The 12,341-nt window shown below is 47.1% G+C and overlaps 1 pseudogene; it reads right to left on the reverse strand.

The window, feature by feature from the left end:
- LOC115103516 (excitatory amino acid transporter 2-like) overlaps window positions 1-12,341 on the reverse strand; it is a 36,801-nt pseudogene that overhangs the window by 5,110 nt on the left and 19,350 nt on the right.

Consider the following 12,341-nt stretch of genomic DNA (forward strand, 5'->3'; position numbering starts at 1 on the left):
TAGTGTACTATGTGTGACCAGTGTGTTTAGTGTACTATGTGTGACCAGTGTGTTTAGTGTACTATGTGTGACCAGTGTGTTTAGTGTACTATGTGTGACCAGTGTGTTTAGTGTACTATGTGTGACCAGTGTGTTGAGTGTACTATGTGTGACCAGTGTGTTTAGTGTACTATGTGTGACCAGTGTGTTTAGTGTACTATGTGTGACCAGTGTGTTTAGTGTACTATGTGTGACCAGTGTGTTTAGTGTACTATGTGTGACCAGTGTGTTTAGTATACTATGTGTGACCAGTGTGTTTAGTGTACTATGTGTGACCAGTGTGTTTAGTGTACTATGTGTTTAGTGTACATTGTGTTTAGTGTACTATGTGTGACCAGTATGTTTAGTGTACTATGTGTGACCAGTGTGTTTAGTATACTATGTGTGACCAGTGTGTTTAGTGTACTATGTGTGACCAGTGTGTTTAGTGTACTATGTGTGACCAGTGTGTTTAGTGTACTATGTGTGACCAGTGTGTTTAGTGTACTATGTGTTTAGTGTACATTGTGTTTAGTGTACTATGTGTGACCAGTATGTTTAGTGTACTATGTGTGACCAGTGTGTTTAGTATACTATGTGTGACCAGTGTGTTTAGTGTACTATGTGTGACCAGTGTGTTTAGTGTACTGTGTGTTTAGTGTACTGTGTGTGACCAGTGTGTTTAGTGTACTGTGTATGACATGTTATTTGTATATACATGCCGGTTTGTTTGGCCAGCTCTGTAGGCCTAGTAGTGAGTCATGTGTTTAGTGTGTAAAATGGGTGATTTACATTGGGTTTGTGGTATGGAGATCACAGTTCCCTTGGAAAATGTGCTGCACATCAAGATCTCCCCTGAGTATGTGCTTCTTTTTGGTGGAGAGAGAGAGAGAGAGAGAGAGAGAGAGAGAAGAGAGAGAGAGAGAGAGAGAAGGATGTGTGTTTTTCTCTCTCTCAGTGGTATTGGCCAGTGTCGTGTGAAGTCTCTGTCTCTCCCCCTTTATGTCTCTTTTCCCTCGCTCTTTCAGTGCTACTGGACTGTCTGCTACTGTCCTGCAAAGCATCAAGGCTTTCATCGCTCTCCAAGGACATGGATCTCACCACGTCCCTCTGTCCCGCCCTGCATCAGTTTGTCTGCGCTCTGATTTGTGCTGGCCTGTTGAGCAGCTAGTGGCTCCTTTCCTGTCTGTGGAGTCATTAGGTTCTGGACCTGTTCCAACCTCTCCCCCCTGGGAACCAGAAAGGCTTCTGCTCGGCTCCCACTCCTGCTAGTCCTCAGCATTCCACACACTGTCATGTCTTTGGGAATTCTTCTCCTTATATTTCTCCCCTTTCCAATACTCTCTCTGCCCCTGGTCCCAGTTCCCACCATTTTTCTCATGTACGCAGTCCTCCCCTTATTCATCACTGTCAGTGAATTCATCACTGTCTATAGAATGTTTTTCAGCACTGCAGCCACTGTTCCACTGGAGAAAAACAGACCCATACAGAGACACAGACAGGGACACAGACAGGAAGACACAGACAGGGACACAGACAGGAAGACACAGATAGGTAGACACAGACAGGGACACAGCGAGGGACACAGACAGGAAGACACAGACAAGAAGACACAGACAGGAAGACACAGACAGGGACACAGAGAGGGACACAGACAGGAAGAAACAGACAGGAAGACACAGACAGGGACATTTACACAAAAACACAGACAGTGACACAGACAGGAAGACACAGACAGGAGGACACAGACATGAAGACACAGACAGGAGGACACAGACAGGAGGACCCATACAGAGACACATACAGGGGCACAGACAGGGACACAGACAGGAAGACACAGACAGGGACACAGACAGGAAGACACAGACAGGAGGACACAGACAGGGACACAGATAAGGACACAGACAGGGACACAGAGAGGGACACAGACAGGGACACAGACAGGAAGACACAGACAGTGACACAGACAAGAGGACACAGACAGGGACACAAACATGGACACAGAGAGAGACACAGACAAGGACACAGACAGGGACACAGACAGGGACACAGACAGGAAGACACAGACAGGAAGACACAGAGAGACACGTACCACATGATCATGCCCACCATCTTCATGATGATCTCGTTGAGGATGTTGAAGAACTCTGACATGAGCTTCCCCTTCTCTCCCATCTTCCCCATGCACATTCCAAATGTGATGAAGAACCCAATTAAACCTTCAGAAAACATCATTACAACATTAAATCATCTGTTCATAAATAACCAATGTGCTCTCTCAACATGAATGATGAATACATGATGAATATAACTAAACCAATGAAACAAAAGGAAATAAACATAATAGTATTCCGTCCAATCAACAGAAAGAGAGTTGAACCAAACAGGACATTGTTGCCCCCTCAGTGAATAGAGAGGAAAGAACCATAGTATTCTCTCACCCAGAACATTCATGCCCCATTTGAACTCCAGTTTCTTCTTGCTGACTATGACAGGTTCTGTCTGGTTCGGGAGCATCACTGACACTTTCTTTGCTACCGTTTGAACCTGAAGAGAGAGAGAGTGAGAGGTGGGGTGAAGAGGGGGGTGGAGAATCGAGAGTGAGAGAGAGAGAGGTGTGGTGGAGAGAGGGGTAGAGAATAGAGAGAAAGAGAGAGAGGTGGGGTGGAGAATAGAGAGAAAGAGAGAGAGGTGGGGTGGAGAGAGGGGTGGAGAATAGAGAGAAAGAGAGAGAGGTGGGGTGGAGAATAGAGAGAAAGAGAGAGAGGTGGGGTGGAGAGGGGGTGGAGAATAGAGAGAAAGAGAGAGAGGTGGGGTGGAGCATAGAGAGAAAGAGAGAGAGGTGGGGTGGAGAGGGGTGGAGAATAGAGAGAAAGAGAGAGAGGTGGGGTGGAGAGGGAGTGGAGAATAGAGAGAAAGAGAGAGAGGTGGGGTGGAGAGGGGGTGGAGAATAGAGAGAGAGCGAGAGGTGGGATGGAGAGGGGGTTGGAGAATCGAGAGTGAGAGAGAGAGAGGTGGGGTGGAGAGAGGGGTGGAGAATAGAGCGAAAGAGAGAGAGGTGGGGTGGAGAGGGGGTGGAGAATAGAGAGAAAGAGAGAGAGGTGGGGTGGAGAGGGGGTGGAGAATAGAGAGAGAGCAAGAGGTGGGGTGGAGAATAGAGAGAGAGAGAGGTGCGGTGGAGAGGGGGTGGAGAATAGAGAGAAAGAGAGAGAGGTGGGGTGGAGAGGGGGTGGAGAATAGAGAGAAAGAGAGAGAGGTGGGGTGGAGAGGGGGTGGAGAATAGAGAGAGAGAGAGAGAGAGAGGGGGGTGGAGAATAGAGAGAAAGAGAGAGAGGTGGGGTGGAGAGGGGGTGGAGAATAGAGAGAAAGAGAGAGAGGTGGGGTGGAGAGGGGGTGGAGAATAGAGAGAAAGAGAGATATGTGGGGTGGAGAGGGGGTGGAGAATAGAGAAAGAGAGAGAGGTGGGGTGGAGAGGGGGTGGAGAATAGAGAGAAAGAGAGAGAGGTGGGGTGGAGAGGGGGTGGAGAATAGAGAGAAAGAGAGAGAGGTGGGGTGGAGAGGGGGTGGAGAATAGAGAGAAAGAGAGAGAGGTGGGGTGGAGAGGGGGTGGAGAATAGAGAGAAAGAGAGAGAGGTGGGGTGGAGAGGGGGTGGAGAATAGAGAGAAAGAGAGAGAGGTGGGGTGGAGAGGGGGTGGAGAATAGAGAGAGAGAGGGGGGTGGAGAATAGAGAGAAAGAGAGAGAGGTGGGGTGGAGAGGGGGTGGAGAATAGAGAGAAAGAGAGAGAGGTGGGGTGGAGAGGGGTGGAGAATAGAGAGAAAGAGAGAGAGGTGGGGTGGAGAGGGGGTGGAGAATAGAGAGAGAGAGAGAGAGAGGGGGTGGAGAGGGGGTGGAGAATAGAGAGAGAGAGGTGGGGTGGAGAGGGGGTGGAGAATAGAGAGAAAGAGAGAGAGGTGGGGTGGAGAGGGGGTGGAGAATAGAGAGAAAGAGAGAGAGTGGGGTGGAGAGGGGGTGGAGAATAGAGAAAGAGAGAGAGGTGGGGTGGAGAGGGGGTGGAGAATAGAGAGAAAGAGAGAGAGGTGGGGTGGAGAGGGGGTGGAGAATAGAGAGAGAGAGAGAGAGAGGGGGTGGAGAGGGGGTGGAGAATAGAGAGAGAGAGGTCGGGTGGAGAGGGGGTGGAGAATAGAGAGAGAGAGAGAGGTGGGGTGGAGAGGGGGTGGTGAATAGAGAGCGAGAGAGAGAGGTGCGGTGGAGATGGGGGTGGAGAATAGAGAGAAAGAGAGAGAGAGGTGGGGTGGAGAGGGGGTGGAGAATAGAGAGAAAGAGAGAGAGGTGGGGTGGAGAGGGGGTGGAGAATAGAGAGAAAGAGAGAGAGGTGGGGTGGAGAGAATAGAGAGAGAGAGAGAGAGGTGGGGTGGAGAGGGGTGGAGAATAGAGAGAGAGAGGTGGGGTGGAGAGGGGGTGGAGAATAGAGAGAGAGAGAGAGGTGGGGTGGAGAGGGGGTGGAGAATAGAGAGAAAGAGAGAGAGGTGGGGTGGAGAGGGGGTGGAGAATAGAGAGAAAGAGAGAGAGGTGGGGTGGAGAGGGGGTGGAGAATAGAGAGAAAGAGAGAGAGGTGGGGTGGAGAGGGGGTGGAGAATAGAGAGAAAGAGAGAGAGGTGGGGTGGAGAGGGGTGGAGAATAGAGAGAAAGAGAGAGAGGTGGGGTGGAGAGGGGGTGGAGAATAGAGAGAAAGAGAGAGAGGGGGGTGGAGAATGGAGAGAAAGAGAGAGAGGTGGGGTGGAGAGGGGGTGGAGAATAGAGAGAAAGAGAGAGAGGTGGGTGGAGAGGGGGTGGAGAATAGAGAGAGAGAGAGAGAGAGAGAGGGGGTGGAGAGTGGGGTGGAGAATAGAGAGAGAGAGGTGGGGTGGAGAGGGGGTGGAGAATAGAGAGAAAGAGAGAGAGGTGGGGTGGAGAGGGGGTGGAGAATAGAGAGAAAGAGAGAGAGGTGGGGTGGAGAGGGGGTGGAGAATAGAGAAAGAGAGAGAGGTGGGGTGGAGAGGGGGTGGAGAATAGAGAGAAAGAGAGAGAGGTGGGGTGGAGAGGGGGGGTGGAGAATAGAGAGAGAGAGAGAGAGAGGGGGTGGAGAGGGGGTGGAGAATAGAGAGAGAGAGGTGGGGTGGAGAGGGGGTGGAGAATAGAGAGAGAGAGAGGTGGGGTGGAGAGGGGGTGGAGAATAGAGAGAGAGAGAGAGAGGTGGGGTGGAGAGGGGGTGGAGAATAGAGAGCGAGAGAGAGAGGTGCGGTGGAGATGGGGGGTGGAGAATAGAGAGAAAGAGAGAGAGAGGTGGGGTGGAGAATAGAGAGAAAGAGAGAGAGGTGGGGTGGAGAGGGGTGGAGAATAGAGAGAAAGAGAGAGAGGTGGGGTGGAGAGGGGGTGGAGAATAGAGAGAGAGAGAGAGAGTGGGGTGGAGAGGGGGTGAGAATAGAGGGAGAGGTGGGGTGGAGAGGGGGGAGAGAGAGAGGGTGGGGTGGGAGAGGGGGTGGAGAATAGAGAGAGAGAGAGAGGTGGGGTGGAGAGGGGGTGGAGAATAGAGAGAGAGAGAGAGAGTGGGGTGGAGAGGGGGTGGAGAATAGAGAGAGAGAGAGAGAGAGAGGTGGGGTGGAGAGGGGGGTGGAGAATAGAGAGAGAGAGAGAGAGGTGGGGTGGAGAGGGGGTGGAGAATAGAGAGAAGAGAGAGAGAGAGGTGGGGTGGAGAGGGGGAGAATGAGAATAGAGAGGGGGTGGAAGAGAGAGAGAGAGGTGGGGTGGAGAGGGGGTGGAGAATAGAGAGAAAGAGAGAGAGGTGGGGGGAGAGGGGTGGAGAATAGAGAGAAAGAGAGAGAGGGGGGGTGGAGAGGGGTGGAGAATAGAGAAAGAGAGAAAGAGAATAGAGAGAAGAGAGGGGTGGGGAGGGGGTGGAGAATAGAGAGAGAGAGAGAGAGGGGGGTGGAGAGGGGGTGGAGAATAGAGAGAGAGAGGTGGGGGGTGGAGAGGGGTGGAGAATAGAGAGAGAGAGAGGTGGGGTGGAGAGGGGGTGGAGAATAGAGAGAGAGAGAGAGAGGTGGGGTGGAGAGGGGGTGGAGAATAGAGAGATGAGAGAGAGAGGCAGACAGAGAAGATGGGGGGGTGGAGAATAGAGAGAAAGAGAGAGAGAGGTGGGGTGGAGAATAGAGAGAAAGAGAGAGGGGTGGAGAGGGGGTGGAGAATAGAGAGAAAGAGAGAGAGAGGTGGGGTGGAGAGGGGGTGGAGAATAGAGAGAGAGAGAGAGAGGTGGGGTGGAGAGGGGGTGGAGAATAGAGAGAGAGAGGTGGGGTGGAGAGGGGGTGGAGAATAGAGAGAGAGAGAGAGGTGGGGTGGAGAGGGGGTGGAGAATAGAGAGAGAGAGAGAGGTGGGGTGGAGAGGGGGTGGAGAATAGAGAGAGAGAGAGAGAGGTGGGGTGGAGAGGGGGTGGAGAATAGAGAGCGAGAGAGAGAGGTGCGGTGGAGATGGGGGTGGAGAATAGAGAGAAAGAGAGAGAGAGGTGGGGTGGAGAGGGGGTGGAGAATAGAGAGAAAGAGAGAGAGAGGTGGGGTGGAGAGGGGGTGGAGAATAGAGAGAAAGAGAGAGAGAGGTGGGGTGGAGAGGGGGTGGAGAATAGAGAGAAAGAGAGATATGTGGGGTGGAGAGGGGGTGGAGAATAGAGAAAGAGAGAGAGGTGGGGTGGAGAGGGGGGTGGAGAATAGAGAAAGAGAGAGAGAGAGAGAGAGAGAGAGAGAGAGAGAGAGAGAGAGAGAGAGAGAGCAACCACCAGAAAGATGAGAGAGATGTTTATGCAGACAGAGAAGAAGAGAGGGGGAGGGAGAGAGAGAGGGAGAGAGAGGGAGAGAAGAGGAAATATGGAAAAGGGGGCTGGGGGCTGGGGATCGTCATGCAATTTCTTGGCTGATCTGCAAAAGCAATTACAATATCAATTCATCTCTGACGAAGACAAACGCAGTGACAGCACACAACGAGAGAAAGGATCCTTATAAGCCCAGGGCTGAACAGCACACACACACACATGCACACGCACACACACTCACAAGCACACACACACACACACACACACACACACACACACACACACACACACACACACACACACACACACACACACACACACACACACACACACACACACACACACACACACACACACACACACACACATACACATACACACACACACACACACACATACACATACACATACACATACACATACACACACACACACACATACACAGTCACACTAGGCAGATGCCTTACTGTAGCAAATGAAGACAACCCAATGGCGCTGTAAAGAGATTAGCACCAACAGAAGGTCTGACCCTCACCCAGTCTAACACAGAGTATTTCCAATCATTCAGACACACACGCATGAAAGAGAGAGAGAGAATGAGCGATAAGGAGAGAGAGAGAATGAGAGAGATAAGGAGAGAGAGAATGAGAGCGATAAGGAGAGAGAGAGAATGAGAGTGATAAGGAGAGAGAGAGAATGAGAGAGATAAGGAGAGAGAGAGAATGAGAGCGATAAGGAGAGAGAGAGAATGAGAGAGATAAGGAGAGAGAGAATGAGAGCGATAAGGAGAGAGAGAGAATGAGAGAGATAAGGAGAGAGAGATGAGAGCGATAAGGAGAGAGAGAGAATGAGAGAGATAAGGAGAGAGAGAGAATGAGAGCGATAAGGAGAGAGAGAGAATGAGAGAGATAAGGAGAGAGAGAGAATGAGAGAATAAGGAGAGAGAGAGAATGAGAGAGAGAGAATGAGAGAGAGAATGAGAGAGATGAGAGAGAGAGAGAATGAGAGAGATAAGGAGAGAGATGAGAATGAGAGATAAGGAGAGAGAGAGAAATGAGAGAGATAAGGAGAGAGAGAGAATGAGAGCGATAAGGAGAGAGAGAGAATGAGAGAGATAAGGAGAGAGAGAGAGAGAGAATGAGATAAGGAGAGAGAGAGAATGAGAGAGATAAGGAGAGAGAGAGAATGAGAGAGATAAGGAGAGAGAGAGAATGATAAGGAGAGAGATGAGAGCGATAAGGAGAGAGAGAATGAGAGATAAGAGAGAGATAATGGAGAGAGAGAGAATGAGAGAGATAAGGAGAGAGAGAGAATGAGAGAGATAAGGAGAGAGAATGAATGAGAGCGATAAGGAGAGAGAGAGAGAATGAGAGAGATAAGGAGAGAGAGAGAATGAGAGAGATAAGGAGAGAGAGAGAATGAGAGCGATAAGAGAGAGAGAGAGAATGAGAGCGATAAGGAGAGAGAGAGAATGAGAGCGATAAGGAGAGAGAGAGAATGAGAATAAGAGAGAGAGAGAATGAGAGCGATAAGGAGAGAGAGAAGAGAGAGAGGAGAGAGAGAGAATGAGAGCGATAAGGAGAGAGAGAGAATGAGAGAGCGAGAAGAGAGAGAATGAGAGAATAAGGAGAGAGAGAGATAGAGGAGAAGGAGAGAATGAGAGCGATAAGGAGAGAGAGAGAATGAGAGAGATAAGGAGAGAGAGAGAATGAGAGCGATAAGGAGAGAGAGAATGAGAGTGATAAGGAGAGAGAGAATGAGAATAAGGAGAGAGAGAGAGATAGGAGAGAGAGAGAATGAGAGAGATAAGGAGAGAGATGAGAGCGATAAGGAGAGAGAGAATGAGAGAGATAAGGATAGAGAGAGAATGAGAGAGATAAGGAGAGAGAGAGAATGAGAGAGATAAGGAGAGAGAGAATGAGAGCGATAAGGAGAGAGAGAAGAATGAGAGAGATAAGGAGAGAGAGAGAATGAGAGTGATAAGGAGAGAGAGAATGAAGTGATAAGAGAGAGATAAGGAGAGAGAGAGAGAATGAGAGAGATAAGGAGAGAGAGAGAATGAGAGAGATAAGGAGAGAGAGAGAATGAGAGTGATAAGGAGAGAGAATGAGAGAGATAAGGAGAAAGAGAGAATGAGAGCGATAAGGAGAGAGAGAGAATGAGAGAGATAAGGAGAGAGAGAGAATGAGAGAGATAAGGAGAGAGAGAGAATGAGAGAGATAAGGAGAGAGAGAGAATGAGAGAGATAAGAAGAGAGAGAGAATGAGAGAGATAAGGAGAGAGAGAGAATGAGAGAGATAAGGAGAGAGAGAGAATGAGAGAGATAAGGAGAGAGAGAATGAGAGCGATAAGGAGAGAGAGAATGAGAGAGATAAGGAGAGAGAGAGAATGAGAGAGATAAGGAGAGAGAGAGAATGAGAGCGATAAGGAGAGAGAGAGATGAGAGAGATAAGGAGAGAGAGAGAATGAGAGCGATAAGGAGAGAGAATGAGAGCGATAAGGAGAGAGAGAGAATGAGAGAGATAAGGAGAGAGAGAGAATGAGAGCGATAAGGAGAGAGAGAATGAGAGTGATAAGGAGAGAGAGAATGAGAGAGATAAGGAGAGAGAGAGAATGAGAGAGATAAGGAGAGAGAGAGAGAATGAGAGAGATAAGGAGAGAGAGAGAATGAGAGCGATAAGGAGAGAGAGAGAATGAGAGTGATAAGGAGAGAGAGAGAATGAGAGCGATAAGGAGAGAGAGAGAATGAGAGAGATAAGGAGAGAGAGAGAATGAGAGCGATAAGGAGAGAGAGAGAATGAGAGCGATAAGGAGAGAGAGAGAATGTGAGCAATAAGGAGAGAGAGAATGAGAGTGACAAGGAGAGAGAGAATGAGAGAGATAAGGAGAGAGAGAATGAGAGTGATAAGGAGAGAGAGAGAATGAGAGCAATAAGGAGAGAGAGAATGAGAGTGATAAGGTGAGAGAGAGAATGAGAGAGATAAGGAGAGAGAGAATGAGAGCGATGAGGAGAGAGAATGAGAGCGATAAGGAGAGAGAGAGAATGCGAGCGATAAGGAGAGAGAGAGAATGAGAGAGATAAGGAGAGAGAGAGAATGAGAGAGATAAGGAGAGAGAGAATGAGAGAGATAAGGAGAGATAGAGAATGAGAGCGATAAGGAGAGAGAGAGAAAAAACACAGGATTTGGTCAAAAGAAGGCAACTGCTCTGACATGATTGAGGCCTGGATTATCGCTTAAAAATGATCCGCCTGCTTGGATTAACAGCAATCATATCTGCCAGGCAGCGTTGCTTTGTAAATCACACAGTCTTGTCCTGCCCTATCCTGTCCTGTAGTCTCCTGTCCTCTCCTGTCCTCTCCTGTTCTGTCCTGTGGTCAGCCACCTAGGTACAGGATCATGTCCCTTTGATGCTAGGACAGTAGAGTCCCTGCTCATCTTCCAAAAACGTCTGAAACCCTACCTCTTCAAAGAGTATCTTAAATAAGACATTTCCATCCCATTCCCTCCCTCTTCGCCCCTAAAAATAAAAAAATCAAACCTGCACTTGTCTTTTCCTACTTGCACTCTTTGCTGATAACTTCTCCAGAGGAAAAATGTTCTCATTAAGACTACGATATGTGGTTGTCTCACTTAGCTATCTTAAGCAAAACACATGAACTGTAAATCGCGCTGGATAACAGCCTCTGATAAATTCCTAAAATGTCAAGTGAAAATGTCAACACAAGAACAGCTATTGGTCAATACAAGGGGAAAGATGTTCAGAGGGAGACATCAAATGTCCAATGCAACAACAAAAGCTTGGAATAAAGAGAGGGAATTAGGATCTGCACAGCTAACACCACTCACATGTGTCGTTCTCCAAAGTCGTCATTTTCTGGGAAATGGAAGGATCATAATATGGAGCGCCTGGGACTTTAAGGTTCTAGCTGCATTTCTGTCAAAATGTTCTCTATATAGTACTGTAAATACCCCAATTCATGTTGTTCTGTTCAATGTTCTCTACCTATATAGTACTGTAAATACCCCAATTCATGTTGTTCTGTTCAATCTTCTCTACCTATATAGTACTGTAAATACCCCAATTCATGTTGTTCTGTTCAATGTTCTCTACCTATATAGTACTGTAAATACCCCAATTCATGTTGTTCTGTTCAATCTTCTCTACCTATATAGTACTGTAAATACCCCAATTCATGTTGTTCTGTTCAATGTTCTCTACCTATATAGTACTGTAAATACCCCAATTCATGTTGTTCTGTTCAATGTTCTCTACCTATATAGTACTGTAAATACCCCAATTATGTTGTTCTGTTCAATGTTCTCTACCTATATAGTACTGTAAATACCCCAATTCATGTTGTTCTGTTCAATGTTCTCTACCTATATAGTACTGTAAATACCCCAATTCATGTTGTTCTGTTCAATGTTCTCTGCCTATATAGTACTGTAAATACCCCAATTCATGTTGTTCTGTTCAATGTTCTCTGCCTATATAGTACTGTAAATACCCCAATTCATGTTGTTCTGTTCAATGTTCTCTGCCTATATAGTACTGTAAATACCCCAATTCATGTTGTTCTGTTCAATGTTCTCTACCTATATAGTACTGTAAATACCCCAATTCATGTTGTTCTGTTCAATGTTCTCTACCTATATAGTACTGTAAATACCCCAATTCATGTTGTTCTGTTCAATGTTCTCTACCTATATAGTACTGTAAATACCCCAATTCATGTTGTTCTGTTCAATGTTCTCTACCTATATAGTACTGTAAATACCCCAATTCATGTTGTTCTGTTCAATGTTCTCTGCCTATATAGTACTGTAAATACCCCAATTCATGTTGTTCTGTTCAATGTTCTCTGCCTATATAGTACTGTAAATACCCCAATTCATGTTGTTCTGTTCAATGTTCTCTACCTATATAGTACTGTAAATACCCCAATTCATGTTGTTCTGTTCAATGTTCTCTACCTATATAGTACTGTAAATACCCCAATTCATGTTGTTCTGTTCAATGTTCTCTACCTATATAGTACTGTAAATACCCCAATTCATGTTGTTCTGTTCAATGTTCTCTACCTATATAGTACTGTAAATACCCCAATTCATGTTGTTCTGTTCAATGTTCTCTACCTATATAGTACTGTAAATACCCCAATTCATGTTGTTCTGTTCAATGTTCTCTACCTATATAGTACTGTAAATACCCCAATTCATGTTGTTCTGTTCAATGTTCTCTACCTATATAGTACTGTAAATACCCCAATTCATGTTGTTCTGTTCAATGTTCTCTACCTATATAGTACTGTAAATACCCCAATTCATGTTGTTCTGTTCAATGTTCTCTACCTATATAGTACTGTAAATACCCCAATTCATGTTGTTCTGTTCAATGTTCTCTACCTATATAGTACTGTAAATACCCCAATTCATGTTGTTCTGTTCAATGTTCTCTACCTATATAGTACTGTAAATAC

This window comes from Oncorhynchus nerka, linkage group LG21, assembly GCF_034236695.1.
Source record: "Oncorhynchus nerka isolate Pitt River linkage group LG21, Oner_Uvic_2.0, whole genome shotgun sequence".
Taxonomy (NCBI): domain Eukaryota; kingdom Metazoa; phylum Chordata; class Actinopteri; order Salmoniformes; family Salmonidae; genus Oncorhynchus; species Oncorhynchus nerka.